The 27,032-nt window shown below is 35.8% G+C and overlaps 1 protein-coding gene and 1 pseudogene across 6 annotated transcripts in view; one reads left to right on the top strand and one right to left on the bottom strand.

The window, feature by feature from the left end:
- ROBO1 (roundabout guidance receptor 1) overlaps nucleotides 1-27,032 on the top strand; it is a 1,124,592-nt gene that overhangs the window by 469,270 nt on the left and 628,290 nt on the right. The window lies entirely within an intron of this gene.
- LOC308508357 (coiled-coil-helix-coiled-coil-helix domain-containing protein 2-like) lies at nucleotides 26,220-26,694 on the bottom strand (annotated as a pseudogene). The gene has a single exon. The product of its transcript is annotated as a coiled-coil-helix-coiled-coil-helix domain-containing protein 2-like (transcript).

Below are 27,032 nucleotides of genomic sequence, written 5' to 3'. Positions count from 1 at the left end.
AGAGTACATTACTGTATGTTAAGTTTTCTGTTCATGCTTTCTTATTATATGTTTTTCACTTCCCTTTAAAGCTTGATAAATGGGTGAAGGGAGTGTGCAATTAGATTTCTATCTGGCCTCAGAGCCCTAAAAAACAAAAAACATTCTGATGAAGTAAGATTGACAAAATGAATTTTACAATGGAAAATGTCCTCTTGAACACTGTTCTCTTATTTTGCTATCTTTATCAGAGATTCAGTTATAGAAGATTATCATGCTTCCTTAGTAGAAGGAAAGGCAAGTGCACAAAGTAAAGGTTAGTACACAAAAGTAAAGGTTAGTACACAAAATAAATTGTGCTTTGAACATTAAAGTTTAGGGTGAAGATCCAAAGTTCACAGATTTTTAACTATAGTTCACAGATTTTTAACAATATGATTTTTTCACTACCATCCAAGTAAAGCAACTCTGTACAGCATCAAATCTTTAAAATGGCACGTAATGTCATGGATGTTTATAGCAAATTTGTCCATGGTGATTGCCACTTTTTAAATGGATGTTTAGGTGGTAACATAATGTTCTCAGCAGCTTCTACCTACAGTGGGTTGCCCAACGTTACAGTATCATTCTTAATACATACAGTCTTTGAAGAAATGTTTGAGTTTGGGGTCTGACAATTTGAAATGACAAATTTTTTGGTCATCTGTGTTTGGTGTATCCCAATGGAAATAGAATATTTAAGAGTTTAAACCATAGCCTACAGCATTGAATAATTGAATCCAAAGCATACTTCAGGCCAAGGTAGTGATGAATTTCAGGAGGAATTCACTCTGAAGCTTTGTTTCTCCCTGGTGTTGTTGTGACACAGTACACAAAATATTAATATTGGAATGGACAAGAATAAACACAAATGTTAGTGTGATATTTGGTATTCAAAAACAAACTGAGATATGTCCAATATGCCTAAAGCAGGTTAAGATGGGCTGAAGGAGAACACAGAATAAGAAATACATTATATATTCAACCTTTTAAATGGAGAAACTACAAACTAAACTTACAAATATCACTATCATATTTCTATATTTTTTAAAAATGTAGCCATGCATTTCTTGTGTGTTTATGAATTAAACCATATTCCACATGTACACACTATAATATGTCTGAAGGGAAAATGTTTAATTGGTGACATGGAATTAAAACATTAAGTGGTTAAAACAACAACAGCAAAGATAAAATGAAAAAAGAAGTCAAATTCTAGGTATCAGTTTAGCAAGGGTGTGACATTAGATATGCAGTGGGAAAGAATACCAAATTCCAGAATTTTCCATTTAGCATCTGGTTGACGTTGTTGTAGCTAAATGTTTAAAGATGGCTAGCACATTTCCAGGAAGAAAAAGACACAGCTTAGTTGAAGTGAGACACAGCACAAAGACTGAAAATCATCTAGTGTCTGTTATGTCTCTTTTGCTAAGCAAAATTTCAATTCACGTTGGAAGTTTTTGCCAGCGCAAGCCAGAATCCAAAGTGGCTGCTTTCCTGCCCTAGTTCTTTTCTTATTCTAATCATCACTTGTGGTTTAGGAGAATATTCTGGTTATCATCTCTGGGTGAAAACGAACATTCGAGCAGGTCATGGTGTAGCAAGATCATAGAAAACCACTGTTCTGATATCAGTTCAACCACTGCTTTGCCAGATGACCTTGGGGAAATCAAGGTCCCGAGCCTCTTTCTTTTTTTTTATAAAGTGAAGGCAGTGTTCCATTTCCAGCTTACTTTAAGTGATTATGGGATCAAATGAGCAAAGGGAATGTGAACAACTTGTATAAACTGTGACTGCAGTAAATGAAAGGTATTATCCTATGCCAGACAAACCAAAATTGGACCAGAAGGTGCAGGGACTTTCATGATGGAGTGGTACAAACTAGGGATTCATTGCAGCCCAATTATCAGGCTAAGAGAGCGGCTGTTCCAGTTTATGTGATTATTTCAAAATCTGCTCATTTACTCCATGTCTGCCCCAGAGAGTCAACTTCAATTTGTACTTTTGTCTCCTACTTGATATTTTTAGCAAGTGAGAATGCCTTTAAGGATTTTTTTTTTCCCTGAAAGAATGATAAATTCCTTCTGTCTTTGTCATGTACTAGATTTCATTGAAATTCATCATGAGTCCAGAAATCAAGTTTATACCCTCCTTCACCGGTTGCCAAAATTCTCAGACTGACAGTCTAAAAATTTGCTTAAATAAACTCAGTTTCACCTCCTCACTTTAGGCATTTGTTCATTAATAGATTATTTCCCCCCAGGGTTTAAGAAACATTACAAATGGTGTATAACCTCAAACTTATTTTCTGAAAAGTGACAGCATGTGTGATAGACCTTAGAATATGTTTTTAGGACATAATCTATTTATGAAAAAGACCAATTTTGCCCATAAAGTAACACTGTGTCTAAGTATTATACGTTGATTTAACCAAAACTACTGAATACCAAGTACCAAGCTTCTAATTAGAATCTAGAGATGTAAAAGTGACAAAGGTAGATTCTAATTACATTTAGAAGTCTTCACACAGTAAAATGTACATCTTGAGCGCCTGCATCAGAATAATCTGGAATGCTTATTAAAAATGGGACATGTCTATTTCTTGTTTTAAAAAATCAAGATATTGACATCTACCTTACCTTCCTCAGAGGTTTGTCATAAGAATAAAAAGTCACAGAAATGAGATGTAAAGCATTTTTTAAATGGTAAGGCATTTTACAAATTAAAGTCTTATGAGTTCATCGAATATGATAGAAATTTTAGATGAGTTCACAAATTTAGTGTGTGCAAAGTTCTATTATTATTTTCTCAATTTTTACTGATTTATCTTCTTGCTAATAAAAGTTCTATCTCATATGGTAATAAAATATTATTGACATTTTTATTTTCCCTCATTCCTCATTTATTGAGGATCTACTCGTTTCAAGACCATAATATACAAACTTTGTTAATTCCGATCTGTAACTAGTTCCCATTGGTTTTAGTTAAGTGGATTAAGATGGTCAGGCTGTTTTAATTCATTATATTCAAGATTTGTCTAATGAAAATGCTTAAAAATGTGAGGTTTATAATGAGCATATTTACCATGTGTCTACAGGCTGTGAGGAAAAGGGGATTCTTCCTAATTAAATTATTGTTTTGCTTTTACACAAAGTTCCAAAAGGAAATCCAGAAAATCATTATTTAAAGGTATAGACAGAAGAACCCCTGTTCTTAAATGTTTGTTATTATTATGATTCATGGAGTTACAAGGAAAACAAAAAAATAACAAAACATTGGAATTGAAATTGTGTGTAAGAATTTTGTACTCAAAAGACTTTACTCAATGCAAATTATCGGTGTGCATGCTTTATTACAATTTCTGCCAAATTATGCACTGCACATCCTGAAAGAGCCCTCAGGCTAAATTACGTGCCTCTGTTATGTGCCACATGAACAGATCTTGCTGAGGCGATGGTCCAGACTCCATCCTAACTCAGCTTGGAGACAGATGTTACCTCACTTATGAGAAAGTAATTCTCTTAACCTACTTCTTCCTGCTGTCAGTTGAGGGTGTGGTGGGGATGGGGGGAGGTGATGAATGGTTAATAGTTGACAGTATGCAGTATCTGAGCCTAAGTTCTGACTACTGAAATCTTCCTTCATATACTACCACTACAAAAAATTGTTTGTGTGTGTGTATGTGTGTGTGTGCCTGTACTTCCAGAACACTCATGTGTTTTTAGCAGATAAGTTGGAAAACACACTAATGATTAAAATGTAGAATTTGTGTTTTGGCTTATATACAGCAGGTGCCAAAACAATGGATACACATGGCTTCTGTTCATCTTTCGCTATCGGTATATATTACAATTTTAACACAGCTTTTTAATGTGTATAGATTTTTTTTGGCACCCTCTGTAGATACTACTTTATTGACAATGCAAACAGATTGCCTGATGTTGCCTGTTGATTCAGAAAATTACTTAGGTCAGCAGTAAATTCAACTGTAAGAACAGTATTATTTTGTCTTAAGGCTAAATTGTATTTTGGGATATAGAAAGGAGAGTAGTGAAAGAGGAGAAACTTATTTTTCCCATCATGTTTTTATGTGGGTTATGGACACAAAAATTCAATTAGCCAGATTGCCTTATTTTTCTATATAAGATACATGATAGCATTGCCCAACAAGTGTGAGGTCTTCATTTTATCTTTTCAATTTTTTTATTTAAAAGAATATATGAAATTCTATTTATTTACTATGCACCAGTTATTGTTTCAGATGGTTTTGCATTTGTCATTTGATTATTTTAATAACCCCTGTGTATAAGCATTATAAGTGTCCATTTGCAGATGAAGAAAATGAAGTTTATTCACTCATTCTCTGATTCCACAAACACTTAAGAGGTTACTAGAATATCCTAGGATGGCTCTGAGCACTGGGGAACACCACGGAGAAAATGTACTATAATCTCGGCTTATATGAACACAACTTGTTAATAGGAAATGCTTACATCTGATGAGAGAAGTTCCCATAGTGAGGGAGATTTTCCAAGTTTATGTAGTCAATGGGAGAACTGGTGTTTCTTTTTTTTCTCAAGATTTTTATTAAAAAGTAGCTAACATGCAATATTATATTAGTTTCAGGTGTACATCATACTTATTCAACAGTGCCCACCTGGCACTATACAGAGTCATTACCATGTTATTGATTATATTCCCCGTGCTAAAAAAGTGATCATCATGATATGGCCAGTAGCCATCTGACACCCATGCTATCACGATATTATTGACTATATTCCCTATGCTGTATGTTACATCTCCAAGAATTAATTTGTTTTATACCTGGAACTTTGAACCTCTTCTTTCCCTTTGTCTTTTCCCCTTTTTTAAATTTTCAATTACTGTTGACTTTCAATAGTATTTTATATTAATTTCAGGTGTATAACATAGTGGTTAGTCATTTATCTAATTTACAAAGTGATCCCCCTAACTAGTACCCACCTGGCACTATCCCTAGATATTATCATACTATTGATTATATTCCCTGTTTTATATCCCCGTGACTATTTTGTAACTACCGATTTGTATTTTTAATCTCTTCACCATTTTTACCTGCCCCCAACGCCCTCCCATCTATCACCCTGATAAATCTAGTACCGATCTGACACCATACATAGTTATTACAATATTATTAACTATAATCTTTATGCTAGACCCTAAATCCAAGTAACTACCGTGTAACAACCAATTTGTACTTCTGAATCACTTACCTAATGAGGTGATTCTCATTGATGATTGTTTTGTGATTTAGTTGTAATTTTGATGTGGTCATGACATAAGGTTAGCACAGTGTTTATACCGTGTGTGCCATCTTGACCAGAACCTCAAGCCGGTATTTCCTATTAAGCCTTCTTTCTCCCAGTTCATTATTATTTTCATAACCTGATGCTATAGTTTATGTCAGAATATTGTCTGATTCTCCTGATTCCCCAGATTTACTGCACCAAATATCATCTCTGTTAGTTCCTGTCTTGTTTCAATCATCCATTTGTGATAGAACGACAATGTTAGTCTGATAGTGTGTGTGTGTGTGTGTGTGTGTGTGTGTGTGTGTTAGTGTGTGTTTCCTTTTTGTCAGGGGGGTGGAAGATGTTAGTTAAGGTTTGGAGGAAGTGAAAACAGACTGAAATGTACCAAATACACTGAAAAGCCTAAATAACTAAATCAAAAGCCAGAGAAACGGACTTGTAAGTTTGTACTATGTAAAATAGTTCTTAGGACTAATGTGGGCTGATAGTCAGTGTATAAATGAGAAACTAATAATATTGTTCATAGCAGAGATAATGTTATTGATCTCATACCCTGTGAATAAAGGTATGATTAAATGGTCAGATATTTTAGTAAGAATCCATTCTATATTAATTTCAGATATAGCTGTTGTGAGCATATATTGGAATGATTTCCCAGGTACAGATGGCATTTTGGAGTCAAAGTATTTCAGAAAATTAATAAATAAAACAAGAAGTCACTCAGGGATTTCTTGCCAGGAGAATAAGTATTCCTTACAAGGCACACTAGGAAATTGAATCGCAAGGAAGTTAAACAACCTTGCAACCCAAACCACATAATGAGACAAGTGGAAGAACTGGAATTATTATACAGTCACACTCTGCTTTAATCACTTGAAAAAAAAATCCATATGGCTTACACATGGGAGTTACCCAGTTGTAGTTACAATGCTCACAGTTGTGGGAGAGTCAGGGAAGCTCTAAGCTTTAGGGTCTAAGTTACACTCTCTCTCCTTTTCCTCTTCTTTGTTCAGACTTAGCACTTGTGGAATTTTATATCTTATGAAGACCCAGGCCCAATACTGGCTCAATTTTGCCTGTTGTTTGCCCTGTGCAAAACTTTTAAGTTTCTTTTTGGTTCACCTTGTTCTAACTGGCATGGAAGAGTTCCTGCAAGCACTGGAGCCCATATTAAACTGAAGGAACATAAAATGCATCCATTATTCTGTCTCCAAACCCAAAGTAGGCAGACTCGCAGCCAGTGACCTAGGCCCAATAGCTGCTTCCCTCGTTTTCAATGCCGTTATTTCTAAAATGTTAGGTGATGAATTGGAACACATTCTTAGTATTATAAGAACTAAAATATGTTCTTGTGAGTGCAAAGAATAGCCTTTTATTCATTCCAGAGGATGTTTACCTTAGCATAGAGTCCCTCTTAATGCCCAAACTATTGAGAGCTTTCCTCGGGGTCTTCTAATGACACATCTGGAGTCTGTTAGGGACCGTGTTACCACACAGACATCTCTCTGACTCTGTCTGGTTGTGTACCCTGAACTCATGCGGATTATTAAAATATTTAGAGAATTTAGTTAAGTAATTTCTCTTTGGTCTACACACTAATTATCTATTTGTATTGCATTTAATGGCTATTTTGATGCCTCATAGATAGTAACAAATGTTATGCATATTTCTACAGTGAATAAACAAATGTGACTGTATTTCTTAGTTTAGAATGCATGCAGTATATGCTTAATTCCCAGTGTTCTGACATAAGTTAAGTCACACTTGTCAGGTCAGCTGAATGTTGTTGGCCAGTTTCATGGTCCAATAGTTTTGATAGAACAGGAATATCATTTAATGTAAGCTATCTCCCTGGGGAGCAAATGTGAAAACTGGTGGATTAATGGGATGCTTGTGTATGTGTGACTGTGTACTTCTTGGCAGGGCTGATTTTGTGGTTTATAAACTGGTTATAAAAAAATTAAGTAAGAGCCATTTCTGGCCGTATTTATTATATGAATACAATCGTAAGTAATCTTGATAAGAAATGTTTCTTTCAAGCTTTCACTTAACACAATACCTGATACATTATGATTATTGAATAAACGCTGGCAGCTCTTTAAATTATTGTTACAAGCTGAATTATTTGCCTAAAGTTGCCATAACAAATTACGACAAACTGAGTGACTTAAAAACAGCAGATTTTTTTTTCCCTCTCACAGTTCTGAAGGCAAAAAGTTCAAAGTCAAGATGTCCCCAGGGCCATGCTTCCTCCAGGCTCTAGGGAAAAATCCTTCCTTGCCTTTCTAGCTTCTGAGGGTTGCTAGCAGTTCTTGGTTAGCATAAATCTAATCTCTGCCTTCATTTTCACATGGACTTCTCCCCAGCAAGCTTTGTGTGTGTGTCCAAATCCCCCCCCTTCTTATAAGAACACCAGTCACAAGGACATCTACCCTAATTCAGTGTGACCTAATCTTAACTTGGTTCCATATGCAAGAAGCTATATCCAAATATAAGAGCATATTCACAGGTCTTGGGTGAACATGAACTGTGGAGGATTACTGTTCAACCAAGGACACATACAAAGTTGTATAATTATTTAATGCTTAATGATTTCAAAGATGTTACCATACACCAATGAAATACATGTTACCTGATACGCTACAAAATCCTAATATCCATTGTTCATCCAAGTATACACATTGCACAGCATTGTCACCATCCCACAAAATGTTTGTTCTTTCTGTTTTTTGACAATCACCTTGATATTTTCTTAAGAAATTCTGAATTTTTTGGTTACATGTAGTTTTAACACAAAAATGTTCTTACCCAACTCGTTAACTTTCATAATTCAACTGCTGGGTTTCTGAATTTCATTGTTAAAGAACAAATACATTAATACACAAATAAATACATAAGTAAATATACTTTAACAGCAGTAACAGTGGTTTGTTTTAAGTTAGGTATATAATTTTTTTTTTGAAGTTGAATACATTGCAACCACAATAAAACAAGTTCTGATAGAAAAAAAAAGAAGACGGAGTAATGGGTAGATTACTGATAGTACTTGATATACACATAAACATACTGTGTTTTCCTGAAAATAAGACCAAGCCTGACAATCAGCTCTAATGCATCTTTTGGAGCTAAAATTAATAAAAGACCCAGTCTTATATAAGATTCATTAGAGCCGATTGTCCAGCTAGTCTTATTTTCGGGGAAACAGGTATTTACTTTCTCCACTATTTGTAACAGTCTAAGGTGAAATATGTTTAAAATGGAACTCTTTTTCTTCCCTTTGCTCCTAAACTTGCCCCCTCCTTAAAATCTTACAACCATTCAGTAAACAAAACAGAATATTACAGCTCTTTCAGTTATAAGATGCATCAGGTTTGAAGTCCTAGCGTAAACACAAAACAAAATATGATAGATTCAGTTATGCAAGCTAGAAATCAAGGAGTTGTCTAAGAGTCTTGCCTTCCATGATTCTCCCCAGCCAACTCTTCAACTGCAAGTGCTATTGACTTTCCAAACTATTGCTTAAGTTTGAGGTTTTATCTCACTCTACTGTCATCTCTTTAAACAAGCCACCTCATGCTTTTTCCTAGATCATTGCAACAAATGCCTAACTGGTCTTCCTGCTTTCACCTCTACTACACATCTTTATAGATTGGATTACAATATTTCTCTTTTTAAAACCTTTCAATGATTTCCTATCAGACTTACAATAAAATCCAAACCACATGTGTACTCTACATAAAGCAGTACTCTGTTATCCTTCTGTCAGCCTTTGTTTGATTTTTCCATGTTCCTTACTGAAAATTGCAATTATCTTTCTGTTTTACTCCTCTTTTTCTGTCTTCCCCTCTAGGATCTTATCTCTCTTAGGCATAAACTCTGTCATCTTTACTTTTGCAGCCCAGAATTTTTCACAATGTCTGGCATACAGTGGGCATGCAATAAATATTTGTTAAATGAATGAATAAATCTACTAAGCCATCATAAAAGTAAACAAGGGATCACTTATCTCAAAGGAGAAATAAAAGTGGCTAGAAATGCTTTCCTTGTTACTAGAAAAATAAAGCTGGAAGCTGATGGCAATATCATTTATTTTTTTTCCCCAAAATCTATCAAAAGTTTCCTCGCAACTGCTTCTTTAACAACTAACGTAGACCACAGCTTTTCCTCTCTTCTTTAAACATCAGGAGAACATCATTAATGTTTAATATTTGAGCACAGGCCAAGATTTCTGTTTGTAAGTCTCAGGAGGAAAGAATTTTGATAATTGAATGATTTCCGGCAGGGAAGCACATTCCCAAATCCACATGTACTGATGTCTGTCCCAGTCTCCACTGCCAAGATGCTTATTTATTCTGTGTCTGGGGGTTTCCAGTTTAAAAAAAAAAAAAAAAAAAAGCCCTGCCTCATTACTGTGTCCACTTGTATTTGGTGTATAAATTATTTTCTCATTGATTCTACGCCATCGTATATTACTTGAGGAGTATGTCTTGCAGCTCACAGAAGTTCCAATTTGCCTGTAGCATGGTTGCAGAGAATATTGAATAATTTTTCTTGTTGTGGACTGAAGCTTAGAATAAGATTTTCAGCTATTTATGATCAGCAGCTGAAAAGTTTCTGTTGTCAGCCACTCTCAAAATAGCAAAGAAAGTTGGAGAGATTCTGTTATTGCTTTTCCTTCTCTCAGTGCCTTTAAAAATGTTTATTTTGTGTTCTTAAACAGAGTTCTTTTAGTAAATGTACCTCCCTAGATACCTTTGTAAGGCCCATGGCTGCCAAGCCTTAAATTTCACTGTTCCAAATAAACTGACTTTTCCTTTCTTCTGTTGTTTAAACCTTTCAAGTCATCTGAAAAAGATGAAGTTAATAAGCTGCCATTGATGATTCTGGTATGGGGTTTGACTGTCAGGACAGTATAAAGTTGTTTTTCTATGTTTTCAAAGTTGACTATTTTGTGGTTTGTGCACCTTGGAACAATTTAACCGTTGTTTAGAAAGAGAAAAAAGATGGCACAGTTATATTCCAGTCTTTTAAATGTTCTATCTGTGTTTATAGTTTTTCCCCATTGAATCCGCCTTGGTTCTTGTAAAAACTAAATGAGCCTTATTGTTTTTCATTAAAATTTTATGCAATAATGGGAAATGCAAGGTCCGCCGAGTATTAGAGGAAAGGAGGATGAGATGATAAGAGGAGTCCTAACATCAGTAACAATTGTCATCACTGGCATTTATTTAGTGATTACTTTATGCTAAGACTTCTGCAAGTGCTTTATATGAATTAACTGGTTGAATTTTTACTAGAACTCTCTTGGTTCTCGTTATATATGGTATACTGTTATTATCCCCATGTTTATCATGAAGAAATGAGGCAGAAAGGACATAAGCAGCAGCCGGAGTCACACATATAATAAGGGGGAGGGCCAGGAGTGGAACACAGGCGGTTTGCTTCCAGAGCTGCACAGCATAGGTATATGCTAAGGAAAGGACTTGGGCCATTGCGCTGTTGTATGAATAAGGCAATGGAAAGGTCATTCATAGGAATACTTTTAAGCAGACTTTCCAGTCAAATAACGAATTACAGATAGTAAGAGTCTCTTCAACATTTATCACCATAAAAACAAATGACTGCTGTAGTACAACTTATGTGTGTTATTACTTGGACGTAGGAAAAAGACATTGGAATTCGATTACCAATTACACAGCTAATGAACCAGAGAATGTCCCTTTGTCTCTGTTTTCTCACCTTTAAATTGGGGATAATATTAGTGCCTACCTAATAGAGTTGCCGTGCAAACTAAATGACTTAGTACACATAGAATCATAGAAGATGTCATGGCAACATAGTAGGGTACATTTTAGTTATATCGTTACACACGAGGGTTTTCTGTACAAGTTTGGATGTAGGCCATCCAAAAACAAAATACTGCATCCATACAATCAAATTAGTGTCAGCAACTTTATTTCTCAGTTTTAAAAGAATACAGTGTACGTAATTTAAATATCTGATACCAGAGAGACAGTTTAATTAAACATTTTATTCACAACCCATCATTGGTCTGCATGCACATAATTAGGGACCGAAGGAGTCAGAGACTCAGCCAAACCTTACTCGAGGGAAAAACATATTTGAGATGTGATCCCCAATGTAATTCAGGTTCTGTGATTCAGTCTGTGTTCCTTAGGGAACATACTGCTCAGTGATAAAATGTAAGATTCTTTCATTATTGTTTCAATTAATTTAGGATAAACCTTTCACATTCAGTTTTGACTCTGTGTAGGTTACTTGTCATTAGCCATGATAAAGCATTTCCCCCAAGGTCTCCGGTGAAAGGAACTGGCAGTTTTCCTAATTACTCTTTCTTTGTTTCATTTTACCTTCCACACTGTACCTTTGCCTTTTTCACTTTACACATTTTTTCTTTGCTGCAGTCATGACCTAATTTTTTTTTTTACTTCATTTTTTCTGTGTAATATCTTCCTCAGGGTTCATACTCCCTTATGTTCCCCAGCATTATATCTGGAAAGTCCTCAAAACTAGGCAGCTGGTTGCCTAATCAAATCAGACCCCAGGTTAGCTACAAGTCTTCAATACTCAGGTGGATGAATGTATAAATTAACACAAGGAAGGATGCAAATGTCTGTGCAGTTTTTAGCCATATTCACAAAACCCTACTGTAATTATAAAGGATACATTACAAATCCTATATGAAGTATGAATTCAAAAGATGAACTACATGTCTCCCAGTAGTTTTCCATGTGAAAATATTTTGTTTGAAATTTAGTACTGAATAGAATCTGGACTTAATAAAATGTAAAATTTTATTCTCTCCAGATGAATGAATTTAAAACCAAATTTTCTTACTGAAGAATAGCAGAATGTATGCGCTTTTGGAAGCAATCTTTAATAGATCTTTAGGAAGCAATCTCAAATAGGTTGAAAAATATGTATGTTATGACTAGATGTACTTTATTGCATTTTAAACATTTAGGCAATGAAGCAAAATTCAGACATTTCAATCGTGCATGATAGTTAATTTGAATTTCACTTGATGGGCAAGTCTCTTGATATTCTTTGATGCCAGTTATGATTTCTTGTAACTAGAATGTTACAAGAGTTAACAACTCTATGTTCAGAAAAGAAGAATAAGGGGACAAAAGAAGCATGGTGTAATCAAAGAAAAAACTGAAAACCCATTATTTTGAACACCTTTGTCATATAAGTAGAGAGATGTATATGTATACATAATGTTATATTGAAATGCAGAAATACCGTAAGGGAATAATTTCTAAAGTGAGGCTTGAACTGCTTAGTTTCATATGTAGAATCAGAGCGTAGATACTAAATTCTTTCCATCGTCTGATCTAAACATACCCATCTCGTATCTGTTTTGACCACAGGAACCATGGGTCTAGCTGTATGATGCCATCACAGAAAATGTTTTATTAAAAACATATTTGGCAAAAGAGTCAAGTCTATGGTGACAGAATGAGACTAGACTTTGGATGGTGAACACACGATGGAATATATAGTTCATGTACTGTAAAGTTACACACTTGAAACATATGTTATTTACCATTGTTACCCCAATACATGGAAAGTGAAAAAAAAATTGGCACCCATTTCACAGGAAAATAAGATAAATTTAGGAAGAAATGGAGAATTTATTTTTTCTGGCACTTATTAGCTGTGATATTTTTATTTATTTTTAATTTTTTAAGAGTTGTATCAAAATATAGCTAACATACAATATTGCATTAGTTTCAGGTGTACACGTACACCATAGTTATTCAATATTTATATACCCAAAGAAGGGATCACCATGATAAATCCAGCAACCAACTGACACCGTACCACGCTATCATATTATTGACTATATTCCCTATGCTGTATATTATATCCTGATGACTTATTTGTTTTACATCAGAAAATTTGAATCTTTTATTCCCCTTCAAATTTCCCCTCCTTTTCAATTTTTCAATTACAGTTGACATTAAATATTATTTTACATTCATTTCAGGTGTACAGCATAGTGGTTAGACATTTATATACTTTAAGAAGTGATCCCCGTGAGTAGACTAGTACCCATGTGGCACTACACATAGTTATTACCACATCATTGACTATATTCCTTATGCATTATTTTACGTCCCCATGACTATTCTGTAACTACCAATTTGTACTTATTAATCCCTTTCCCTTTTTCACCCTGCCCCCAGCCCCTGTCCCATCTATCATCCCAATAAATCTAGTAACCCATCTGACACCATACATACTTATTACATTATTAACAATATTCTATATGATACACCCTACATACCTATGACTACTTTATAATAACCAATTTGTACTTCTTAATCCCTTCCCCTTTCCACCTACCCCCAAAATGCCCTGTGTATCTATTTGTTTGTTTTTGTTTCGTTTGTTTATTTTGTTCTTTAGATTCCACATATAAGTGAAGTCACATTGCATCTGTTTTTCTCTGTCTGACATACTCTGTTCTGCACAGTACGCTCCAGGTCCATCCATGCCACTGCAGATGACAAGAACCCATTCCCTTTCATGGCCAAGCAATATTCCCTGGTATATATGTACCATCTACTCTTTATCCATTCTTCCATAGATGGACACCCAGGCTCCCTCCACATCTTGGCTGTTATAAACAATGCTGCAATGTAGATATAGATGCATGTGTCCCCTCCAAGTAGTGTTTTGGGTTTCTTCAAATAAATATCCAAAAGTGAGATTACTGGGTCCTTCTCCGTCACTTGTTATAGCCTTTGTTTTAAAGTCTATTTTGCCTGGCATAGGTATTGCTAATACAGCTTTTTTGTTTGTTTGTTTCCATTTTGATGAAGTATATTTTCCCATCTTTTTACTTTCAGTTTGTGTGTGTCTTTTGATCTGAAGTGAGTCTCTTGTAGGCAGCATATGTAAGGGTCTTGTTTTCTTGTCCATTCAGCCACCCTATCTTTTGATTGGAGCATTTAATCCATTTACATTTAAAGTCATTGTTTATAGATATACAGCCATTGCCATTTTATTATTTATATTTCTTATCTTTTTTTTCTCTCTCTTCTTTTTCTTCTTATAGAAGTAAGTGCCTCTAACATTTTTAGTAATCCTGGATTGGTGGTGATGAACTCCTTTAACTTTTTCTTGTGTGGGCAGCTCTTTATCTGTCCTATGATCCTAAATGATAGCTTTGCTGGGAAGTTCAATGTTGGTTGTAGGTCCTTGCTTTTCATCATTTTGAATATTTCCTGACATTCCCTTCTGGCCTGCAAAGTTTCTGTTGAGAAATCAGCTGACAGTCTTATGGGTAACTAACTGCTTATAGGTAACTAACTGCTATTTCCTTGCTGCTTTTAAGATTCTTTCTTTGTCTTTAACCTTTGGCTTAGTGTGGGCCTCTTTGAGTTCATCTTGTTTAGGACTCTCTGAGCTTCCAGGATTTCTGTATGTATTTCTTTTACGAGGTTCGGGAAGGGTTCAGTCATTCAGTCATTATATCTTCAAACAGGTTTTCAAGTCCTCTCTCTCTCTCTCTCTCTCTCTCTCTCTCTCTCTCTCTCCTATGATGTGAATGTTGGTACACTTGATGATGTTCCAGAAGCCCCTTTAATTATCCTCATTTTGGTTAGATTCTTTTTTTCTTTTTGCTGTTCTAATTAGGTGTTTTCTGCTATCTTATTTTCTAAATTGCTGATTTGGTCCTCTGTTTCATCTAATCTACTATTGAATCCCTCTAATGTATTCTTCTTTTCTGTTATTGTTTTCTTTATTTCTGACTGGTTGTTTTTAATGTTTTCTATATTTATTTTTATGTTCCCTATCTCTTTGTTGAAGTTCTCCCTGAGATCATTGAGCATCCTTATAACCAGTGTTTTGAATTCTGCATCTGGTAGATTGCTTGTCTCCATTTTCTTTAGTTATTTTTCTGCAGCTTTGCTCTGTTCTTTTATTTGGGACATGTTTCTTTGTCTACAAGTTTTATCTGCTTCTTTGTGTTTATAGGGTGGTTATGCCTCCTGGTCTTAGTAAAGTGGCCTTCTATAGTAGGTGTATTGTGGAGTCCACTGGCTCAGTCTCCCTGGTCCCCTGAACCAGGTACTCCAGGGGTGTCCCTTGAGTGAGTTGTATGTTCCTTCATGTTGTAATTGAGCCTTGATTGCTGTTTGCACATCAGTGAGAGCAACTGATCCTTGGGTTGATTGGTTGTGAGGACTGGCCGTGACTACAGTGGAGGAGTTGTGCTGCAGGGGCTGACCCTACAGAGCAGAATCTGCCTCAGTAGGGTTCTGGTGCCTGCCAGTCTGCCCTTTGGGTGTGTCATTCTTGGAGGTAGCTGGATGATTCTCAGGCTGTGTCTGAAGCTGGCAACCAGGCATGATATGTCTGGGGCCTCCTGGGAGGGGCCTCACCACAGGGAAAGTTCAGTCACCTCCTGTGCATTGCCAGGTAGCAGCAGCAATGCAGTTGGTTGCCTCTTGCACTACCTCAAAAGGCCAAGTCATAAGCCAAGGATGGCTGTCACTAGTTTCAGGCTTGGGGCTGATCAACCAGAGGTATGAAACATGATGAAGCCAGATGCTGCTTGTTTGGGTTTTGTAAACCTCTGAGAGATTTTAGGAACGTCTGAAGCATGAGCCAAGAAGCTGTTTATATGCAAAGCCACTGGAAGCAGCTTGGGTGGGCCTGCAAGTTGGATGGGGTGGTGTCTCAGGGAATCAACGTTAATGAACTGTGTTAGCCAGGTTGATGGAGATTCAGAGAAGGTGGCCATCTGCATCTGCATGCTGTGTGGGGGCAAGAGCTCAACAAAGAAACAATGGCTTCTGCCAGCTCCTTTGTCTCTTCAGGAGAAAGCTGTTCCTCCAGGCCTTGCCTTAAAGTCAGACAATTCAGTTCCTCCCTGCATGTACCTTTCTCCTTTCAAGCTGCTGCTCTAGCGATGGAGCTCAGAGTGAGTGAATCCATCAGCAAGTTAGTCCATGCATGTGCCCTTTAATAGGAGTGCCTGCCGGGGAGTGCAGCCACCCCCCAGATCACTAAGCCACAATCTCCATTGGTTTCCATAGCTGGACATTTTAGGGACTTCTTTCCCCAGCATTGAAATCCTGGACTGAGAAGACTGGTGTGGGGCTAAGAACCCTCACTCCTCCACAGGGACATCCACAGCAGAGATAGCCCTCCTGATTTTTAACAGTCACATGTAGATGTGGGACCAGCCTATTCTGAGTCTATGCTTTCTACCAGTTTCCAGGTGGCTTTTCTTGTATGTCCTTAGTTATAGGGCTTTGGTTCAGCTAAATCAGGGGATTATCAATGATGGGTTTCTGTAGTTTATTTGTAATTTTGATATGCTTATGAGAGGAGGTAACCAAGAGTGTTTTCCTACTCTGCCTTCTCGACCGGATCCTCCAAGAAATGGAGAATTTTGCATAAGAGCTTCTGTGTGCTGAATATTTTCTAAAGACAATATTTGAAAGAACTTACTCGGGACATTTTTCTTTAAGTACATGGCTTAAAAATAGATTATGTTTGCAAACGCATCCTTTCTTTCCAAGGACTGAGTGAAATTTTCTTTGTCTCACATCTTTTATTTATTCTTTCATTGCTTAAAAATTATTGAGTGCCTATGTGAATAGTATATGGTTCCAGGCATTGAGGAGCTAACCATCTGAGAGAGAAGGGAAATAGTTAACCTAAATAAGTTCTTGTTATACAATATGACCAGTGATTTAATAAGGAAACAAACCAAAGTGAGAGATTACATAATGGAAAGAACATGGACAATGGAGTCTGATACACATGTGTTTAAAATCTTTACTTGGATACTTCTTACCCATAAAATGTCAATAATGATAACCCCTGCTTCATAGGTGTTTTGGTAGAACCAATAGAAACAGTTATTTTCCTGGGACATCCTAGATACTAAATGCATAAATTAACAGTATTATGAGAGCACTGGACTAAGTGAACACTTTTTTGTTTTCCTTTCGATAGGAAAGACTTCTTACTTGTCAACCTGCTTTAGATAATCAGTAAAAATTGAAAAGTTGATTGAAGGAAAACATATATGGTAAATGTGCTAAGCAATGCAGTTTGTGATTTTGTTGAGATTCAAAGACTAATCCATTGGTCTCTTTGTGGTGCCACTGCAGCACATCGTGTGTGCCTTCATTAGTACCTGCCTTCCTACATGTGAAAAATTCCACGTGTCATAGTAACTTTCTTCATCTTCTCTTTCTCCAGAGGAAAGAACACATACTATCCATTTATCCTATGTTCTCACTATTTGTCTCATAGCAGGTGCCTAATAAATTGTGTCTTGGTTAAATTATAAAAGGAAATGCTATTAATTTGTTAATCATCAAGCCAACACTCTACCACTCATGAAATTTCAGGCCCTTTTGGAACTGTCATTTAGGTATACCCAGTGCTTGCCACTTAGGAAAGATAGTAAAGTTATCCTTAACTTTTAAAATACCTGCATTCCAGAAAGTCTGACTTTTAAGTTGTTTTTAAAATTATATGTACTATAATCAATCTTTTAAATTTTATCTATCATTAGTTTACATTTTAATATTTGAGATTGATGGTCATAAGAATATTTTTTTCTCATCAAGACTAAATTGATATTATACTCGAGAATGAAACATATTCCTGAAGTTATATATCTAAATAAAGTCAAACATAATTGAATAGACATGAATAGATATTATTTTAAATCATAAAACACTACCCTACCATGTTTATGTGAATAGAATGAAGATTTTATAGGTAGGCGAGCCAGATCTTTGAATATTGGATTTTTAAGTGGAAAATATATAGGTACTGTAGCAAAGATCTGATATAGTAATGTCTTAAATAAGTGAGAAATTATATGTTTTTTTCATATAACAATCTGAGTGTAAACAATATAAGTGATTTCATGGGGTCAAGAAATACAGGATCCTTTTACCTTTTTCCTTTGCCATTCTCATCACAGAACTTTCAGATTTTATTCCAAAATGGCTGTTCCAGCTCCTGCTATCATGTTCACATTCCAGTCACATAAAGAGAAAGAATAAGGGAGAGGGAGATCCTTCCTTTAAGGCTACCAGAGTTTGAACATCATTTCATTTCATATTGCAGTGCTCAAATGTGTTTTTATCTTACACCTAGCTTCAATGGAGTCTAAAAAATGTATATTTCATGAAAAGACAATAAAGCTAAAATTCATAGGACTTATTACCAAAAGAATGAGGAGAAATTGGATATTAGGGACAGCTAGCAGTCTCTGATACAAGAGTTTAAATCAAGAGGGATTTTACATGGAATTCACATCATTACTCCAAGTCTTGCCTTTCAAATTACCTCCAAAGCACCATCATGCTAATGTTCAGAGAAAATGCATATGAATCTTATCCTACATAAATGTTGGTTATTACTGTCTAACGTGAATTCAACAATCCCATATTGCAAGCTAAGCATATATACAAATTCTATTGTTGACTATGAAATAGTATGAATAATAACTAATAGTTCGTGAGAATTGATTATGTCCCAGGGATAGTTTTAAGCATATTAAAGTATTAACTTATTCAATTGTACCACATCTCTTTAAGGAGGATGACTATTATTATGTCAGCTTTATAGATAACATAAATTAAGGGAAAAAGTATTTCCCATTTGAATATAAGTGCTAAAAATAATAATTGCATTTTCTTGACTAATAAGGTGTTGAATGTATGCATGAATAAATAGATGAATGACAAGCCAAAATTTACACACAGGAATATAGGTATTCCAATGATTGTCTCCCCTTGGAAGGAATCGCCTTCTCTAGTGGAGGTTCTACTGACCAAAAGATTCATGGCACTCCAGGTATGGAGCTGTCTAGAAAGTTTGTAGCATAGTCTTTTGAAAATGTATAATGATGAGAGATATGGTCCTTAGAGGTTATTTTTTATTTCATTTTCTGTTTGGAAAAAATGAAGTCATTCAGGAAAAGTCTATTGGAAGATTAAACTTAGAAGAAAGCAATTTTAGTCAAAAATGAAGTGTCCTTGTAAGTTAATGAGAATGCTTCTCTCATGTGGTAGATAAATTGATTAGTTTTGTATAATCCTAGTCTATTTGAGTTAAAGGTAAAAATTAAGTTTATATATTTTTTAAGTAAAAAGAAAAAGTTATGTCTATACATGTGGTAGTAATTTAAATATTTTTCAGAGGCAAAGACATTCTTTGTCATGAATGTTTACGGTGAAAATCTTGACTTTATATTTGTCTCTCACAGTTATAAAAAAACAAAAAAAAACAAAATTACGATCAAGAAAAAACAAAAAATTAGCATGAATAGACTGAAAAGCCAAACACATGTAAATGTTTAACATAGTCTTTCTTAACTGAGATTTGATCATAAGTCAACACTATTGGTTTCTATAGAAAAGAGAGTAGCAAGACATGGGGCTGGAAACTGGGCAGGAGCTTGATTTGAAAGGGCTTTTGGCTGTGTTAGTGATTTTGCAGTGTATCTTGAAGGGAAGTGATATGAGCTGATTTCTGTATAAGCAAAATAGTCTATAGGACTAAACTACACTAGAGAAACTAAATTTGAAGCAGACAACTTGTAACTAGAGACCAGGACACAACTGAGATAGTTCACGGGGTAGACAATGGAACCTAAAGCAAAGCAGGGATGTTGGGCAGGGAAAGAGGAAATGGCTTTGAGAGAGTAAGAAGTTAAAACCATTGAGACTTAGAGACCAATTATCCAATCAGGACTTGAGAAAGGGAGGAGTCAAGAGTGATCCCTAGGGTTTTGTCACAATAGCTATTGTCACAATAGCATCAGTTGCTCACTTCTATTGAGCACTTTATGTCAAGCAGTTGGTTGAAGTCTTCATATTTATTACTTTAATGTTCAAACACAAACTACTATGATGCACTCTTATAAATTAAGAAAGTGAAATTTGAAGACATTAAGTAATTCCCTAGGTCAGAGTACTGAACTTCTATCAAAGAGTTGGCTACTTTGTCTCGGGAGAGATTAGAGAGGTAGACTGGAGAAGAACTTGTAAGAACAGCATTTTAGAGACATTACCTTGGCAATTGCATGAAGGGTATTACATTTATAGATATGTTGAGTATACAGATTTGTCATTTAAAAATCCAGGACTTTGGAGGCAGGACTTTGGAGTATAGGTGATGTTTTCAGTACCCTTTATATTGTACATCTACAATCTTATGTTTTAGCTAATGCTCGAGTGCATTATACATAAATTGCTAAGTTCAGACTTGCTAAGTTAAAAATGAGATACTACTCAAATGTTTTGTTATATTCCACTTTAAAAAACAGACATTACTAAATGTCTTTTCAATTAGATAATTGAAAATTTACTAACTGGATTAATTTTTACATGGCTTTGTAATTTGTTTCTTCACTTGATTTTAATCTTTTCAGACATAGACCAAATTTTATTTCCGGAAGCAGCAGGGAAGCCTGAGCAAGGTGAAAAAGCCAGAGGAGTTGGAGAGTGTATTGTGCCAAGGCCCAATGGCATGATTCATGCAGGTCCTGCTTGGCAGAAGGCCATACTACATTCTTGGTACAAACGCTTGATAATGTTCTCTGTTTTACAACACACGGCAGTGTCTTTACAATATCAGCTCCTGAGTGGGCTACTTTTGTCTTAATCAAGTGAATTTGATCATGGTGCTGCTATTAATGGAATTTGGGGGATCCAAGCGCTTTGGCTGATAAAATTTTTCTCAGTAGGATTTTTTACTTTTGCTTTTTGTATACTTAATGCAGCAACAGATAGCTCAAGAATAGTTGATTTTTCTGCATTATTTGTCAAAGAATATTTGACAAAGTGAAGTCTGTGATTCAGGTAGAATGATTATTGGGGAAATTGACTCTAGAATTTTGGGCAATTTCTGCAGTTGAAACCAAAGTCATTCTCATTGAGCATAATACTCTCTCTGCCCCTGGGTCTTCTGATTCTCAATGGCTTCTGTTTCTGCTAGGATGTCTCTGAATTTTGAGTACAGTTTTAAGAACATTATTGCCAAAATAACATTGAGTTTTATAAAATCCATGTATTTCATTTGTCCTATTTTTCTCTTCTTCCTGTTGAGAGCAATTCAAGTATTAGTAAACTAAGATGCTTTATAACCTCTTTTTCTTTTCTATCATTCTTTGAGTGTGCTCAAACTCGTGATATTTTTAATAATCAAGTATAAGCTATGGAATGTTACAGCTACTATAGTAAAAATTTAATATCTGTCTAATAGTCTTTGCTCCTATGTTTTTATTTAACTTGCAATGTCAGCCAGTAAATTAAATCTGTACTGTTCACTGTCCTTATCAAATTTCAAATATTTTTAAAAGTACATTGTTCTATTCTCTGCATGTTATTATTAGTGAAAAATATAAAAAGATTGAGCTTATGCATGCCACAGAGCCTTATGCTTTCTTTTTCTTTTAGATACATCTTTGCAAATAGCATAAATCTGGTGATGCATTATTCAGAGGGCATAATTCTCATTCGAATCTAACTCTAAAGAGTAAATTCACTAAATAATATCTAATAGACCAAAAGTAAAATTAAGTACTCATTCAAACAGTCCCTGTGCAAATGGATTTTACCTTGTTAGCAGTTTAAAAAAAAAATGCTGTTCTTGGAAGATCTTAATTTGCATATGTCAATTGAAGCCACTGAAAGTTAGGGATATAATCACAAGGAAAATGTAAACTAAAAAGGATCACTGTCCACTTGGAATTTAGCATCAGGGAGCCACTGGAGACTGGTAAACATTGTGTCATGAAATTGTTGGGCCTGTGGCCGGATTGCCATGAATTGTAAAGGGAGATGAAGCAGTGAAGAGGGTAAGTAGAGGGGGCAAGCGGAGATAATCAGTGTGGTTTATTTTATGTTTATTTGTTAAAGATTGATGCATTGAGTGGGTTCATATGCTGCCATAAATTGTTCAATATTGAAGGAGAAGTGAAACATATCAAAGAGATATGGATATCATATCAAACATATCAAAGACTGTGGATAATCAAATGACCAAAGAAGCTAAGAATCAGAGGTCCAGAGCACAGCTTCGAGGGAGGGGAGGTGGTGAGGAGGATAATTTTTTCTGGTATAAGAGGCAGAAGGACAAAAGGATGGAGTGGAGGATGTGAAACCATGTCTACAAGTTTGAAGGGAGGAATTGATCGGCTGCCATCTGTGTTCTCTGTGAATTGGAGGTTCTGTCCTCAGCTGCAAGATAAACAGAAGTCATGGAGTGACATACTGGAGGTGAGAGGTGAATCGGTAATATTGAAAATAGCCGTTATGAATAAAATTGAAGAGAGCAGACCTAGGTTATTATAGTCAATAATCCAAATAAATAATTACTTTTTAAAAATAAATGGCTTAAATTTTATAAAAGTGGCAGTCCCCCCCATATGAGGTCAGACAATTAAGTTTGTGAACTCATCCTAGAAAATGTGCTACATACCTCATTGCTAAATATCACTGTAGTCACTTTTGAATTACTCCCCTTGGGAAGCTATGCACCGATGCCAGTGCCTAGTCCACCCTTCAATGCAATTTTGGAACTCTTTTTCTGGAAAGGCCATCAGAGCTGTCGTCGTATTACCCTTGATGTCCTGAATGTCATCAAAATGTCTTCCTTTCAGTATTTCTTTATATTCGGGTAAAGAAAGAAGTCATTGGGGGCCAGATCAGGTGAGTGGGGAGGGTGTTCCAATACAGTTATTTGTTTACTGGCTAAAACTCCCTCACAGACAGTGCCGTGTGAGCTGGTGCATTGTCGTGATACAAGAGCCATGAATTGTTGGCGAAAAATTGAGGTTGTCTAACTTTTTCACGCAGCCTTTTCAGCACTTCCAAATAGTAAACTTGGTTAACTATTTGTCCAGTTGGTACAAATTATAAAGAATAATCCCTCTGACATCACAAAAGGTTAGCAATATTGTTGCAACAAGTTCAAGGTCTTAATTGTCAGTCCTCATATATCTATAACAAATAATATATTGGATAGATAAGCAAAGAAAATATCAAAAAAAAAGCTCAGGCTTAAGGATTTGGACTAGGGTCATGGCAGCAACAATACATCAAAAAAGCTGATTTGTCTAAAATAGGAAATTAAAAAGGTTTAATACTCTAGGAGATTGGTCAGGGAATGAAAGAAAGGTGAACATATATATTAGTATTGCCACATGGTTTACAATATTGTTTTGAACTAAGTAGCATTCTTCCATAAATGAGGAAAATTCACTTGGCAATGATTAATCTATTAAAATAGTTTCTGTCAGTTTAACTTATTTTATTCTTAATTCTCATTTGTTATATTAACTGCTTACATTTTCTTTTATACTTGATATGATACCTCAGTTGACCAGACCTATTTGTGATAGTTGTAGTTCATAAATTAATGGCCACAGTAGTATATCATGGGATATACCATATTATTATCACTAATTTTATTAGTACTACACCTTTCTTTTCTATAATGTGCTATATGTATAATTTAATTTGACCCTTATAATAATTTTAAAAAGTAACCTTAACAAATTTTTTTGTATTTTTTTAACACATGAATGTATAAAATTAGTTTTTAAATTTGAATATTGGTACCGGGAAAGCAGATTCTGAGTTAGAGATTTCTGTGCAAGAGCAAAACTGGAGAGTGCCCTCAAGATCAAAAATTGGAAAGTGGGGGGGATTGATGACAAAAAGAAATGGGACTAGAAAGAAGAGAAGCTGAGCTGTGTTGTAGTTGAAGCAGAGGCCACATATGATCCTACAGGCAACTCTAAGTTAGGGAGAACCTTGAGATTTTTCCCAAATCCAGGTGAAGGAGCCTGTACTGACAATTCATTTGACACTGGCTACCCCAGAAAAGGTGGGGTGACCTTGGATTCGGTGTCTTTTTTCAGTCAAGGTTACATCTTGCAGTGGAAGTCAGCTGACAGCTGACACTGCCAACACTCCCAGTAGCTGGGTGTATATTCTAAAGAGGGGATCTGCACAGTACACCAGAGCCCTCTCTAGAATTACAGAATAATTTATTATGAAAAAACCTGCCTTATTTCTCTCCACCCCCAATATCATTATCCAAATGCAACCACTCCAATGACCTCTTATTTCTTTTCATCTTTCATGATGATTAGTATCTCAATTCTAAATAATGTGCTTAGGTGACAAATTTTATCAATTTGGAATATTATGCAAAAAGACAAATATGTTTTTTTCTCACGTCTTCTGATTTTTTTATGTAACTCTTCCTTTATTCTCAATATAATTGCAGCACTATTTGTATTTCTTTGAGGTCGGTCTGACCCTAAAGTCTAATCAAGGTTCAAAGATGGGTGAGAATGAGGATTTGCACATTGTTCATGTTTGCTTTATTTGGGTTAATTTTTAAAGTAGGAAATAGAGCAAAGGATAAGAAAGTGAGAAGGCTACAGGTCAGAGGACTTGATTCCTTGGGACCTTGCATGTTTGTAGGAGTGCTACACGTGGATTAGGTTCAATGGATACAGCATTCCTGAAACAAGGGAGGTTTCCACGGGGGAGACAGAGCCACGAACATGGGTTCTCTATCTTTGATACCATCCGTTACATCTCCACCCTTCTTCAGGTCCACCTCTCAACTTCTGGGCCAGATTTACTTTTATCATAGTTACTGTCTGTGCTTATCTATAGGTTGTATTTAAAAGTTAAAAACCATTAAATAGAGTTATATTATTATTATTTGCAAATATTGTTTAGAGCAGAGTCTATTGTGATGGGATTACATTTCCTTGTCTATGGTTCACGTTATGCCATTTTTACATTTCACCAACAGACAGAAATCAAGTCCCCTTCTGAGGGCTTTATATACTTTATTATCTCAGCCATGCCTCTCATATACATTTTAAATTTTAGGTTTGTTTCTTTCTATTTTTCTTTTTTTCTTTTCTCTCTCTCCATTTTGCTTTATTCTTTTTTTTTTTTTTTTAATTTTCAGAAGAAATGCTCTTATTTAGAAAAAATTCTTAGGATATTACCACTTTTTCATTCCATAACATCCTTTTCCTTTTCTTTTTTCTTTTCATTTTCCTTTCTTTCCTTTTCTTTTCTTCCTTCTTTCCTTTCTTTCTTTCTCTCTATGTCTCCTTTTTGATTATTTTTTTTATTATTTTAGTGAAGCTCACTGTGTCAAGAGACTTATCATCTGACACCTTTCCTCTTCTTGCTAAATATAACTGATTGCTCCCTATGCCATCTAAGCCATCTTCGGAGTTCTCATTCTAAATGCGCCTTTTTATGTTCCACTCACGGCATCCTGTTTCTCAGTTTATCCTCTTATTTTCCTGTGTTGCACCCTCAAATAAGGGTGAGTGGGAAATAAACTTTCTGAGTTCTTATTTGTCTTACAGTTTCCGTCACATGATTGGTGCTCTAGCTATATCTTGAATTCTAGGCTCAAAATTAGTTTTCCCTTGTAACTTTGAAGATACTGCTCCATTATTTTCAGGCATTACGTTTGCTGATGGAGATTTGAATTATCTTTTGTTTTGTAGATTGGCTTTTTTTCTTCCTATGTGAACATGTTTAGAATCTTTCTTGTGTTTTTTTTTTCTTTTTTCTTTTTACTTTTGTTTTGGAAGAAAATCACTTTATTCTAATTGATTCACAATGACATCACAAAAGCTGGTATAAGGAGGCCACACAAACATTTGCTGAGCCCCAAACTCTCTACCATCTCAGTGAACTTTTGTACAGTTATGAACACCCATTGTACAGGTATGTCCATTGCAGTTCTGCAGCAAGGAAGCTATTAATGCTGGAGGAGAGGTTTAACTGGTGGTTTTACACTTTACACTTTCACTAGCAATTATAATTTTATACTAAATTAACTTGGTCACGAGAGATGAGTTTCCATGTCTTCAATTTGAACTTCTTTATTAGTGTAATCCATTTGCAAATCTGCACTGTTTCAGCACCTCACTGAAACCCTCACAAAGCTTAAGGTAACCTTGTTTCTGACACTCCCAAAATTGTTTCATCTCATCGCAGCATGGGCCAAACTGCTGTTGCTGCTGGTATGCCGGCTGGGTTCCCTGAGGCTCCTGGTAAGTGATGTCATGTCTTGCAGGCTCAGCATTACTTCCTCCACTGAAGGCCCCTGTGATGGCATGACCTAATATGTGGCCATCAGCTGAGCCCACAGCCACACCAGCCACAGTGGTTACCCTCTAAGCCATCAGACCTGGCTGCCGAGGTGCCGGAACAGGTGAGCCAACAGCAGATGGTGGAGCTGCTGCTGGCGGCTGAGCTGCTGGCGCTGGCCTGGGCACAAGTCTCATAGGAAGTGCCCAGCTGGCCAGAGGGGCCATGTGGGATGTCTGGTTTCAGCATCTATGCAGCATCGCAACTGCACAACGGCTGGGCATCTACCAGAGAGAGACTGGGAGGAGAACCTGGCAGCTTCTTTTTGTGGTTTTCTAGAATAGGTGTGGAGTTTGGTCTTTTCTTTAATCCTGTCATGCTCTTGATTGGCCCTTTCGATCTATTCAAAGGCTAGGGTTAGCTCTAGACAATGTATTGATCTGTTCCCCTGAGTTTTCTCTCTTCTCTGTAAGGCAATCTTAGTCAAATATTAGATCTCTTGGTTTGAATCACTATATCTTTTCTGTTATCTTTTATATTTCTACTTTATATTTTTGTACTATTT

This window comes from Rhinolophus hipposideros, assembly GCF_964194185.1.
Source record: "Rhinolophus hipposideros genome assembly, chromosome: 2".
In the NCBI taxonomy this organism is placed as follows: Eukaryota; Metazoa; Chordata; class Mammalia; order Chiroptera; family Rhinolophidae; genus Rhinolophus; species Rhinolophus hipposideros.
Note: the sequence above shows the minus strand (reverse complement) of the source record. Positions and strands in the feature narration are given on the sequence as shown.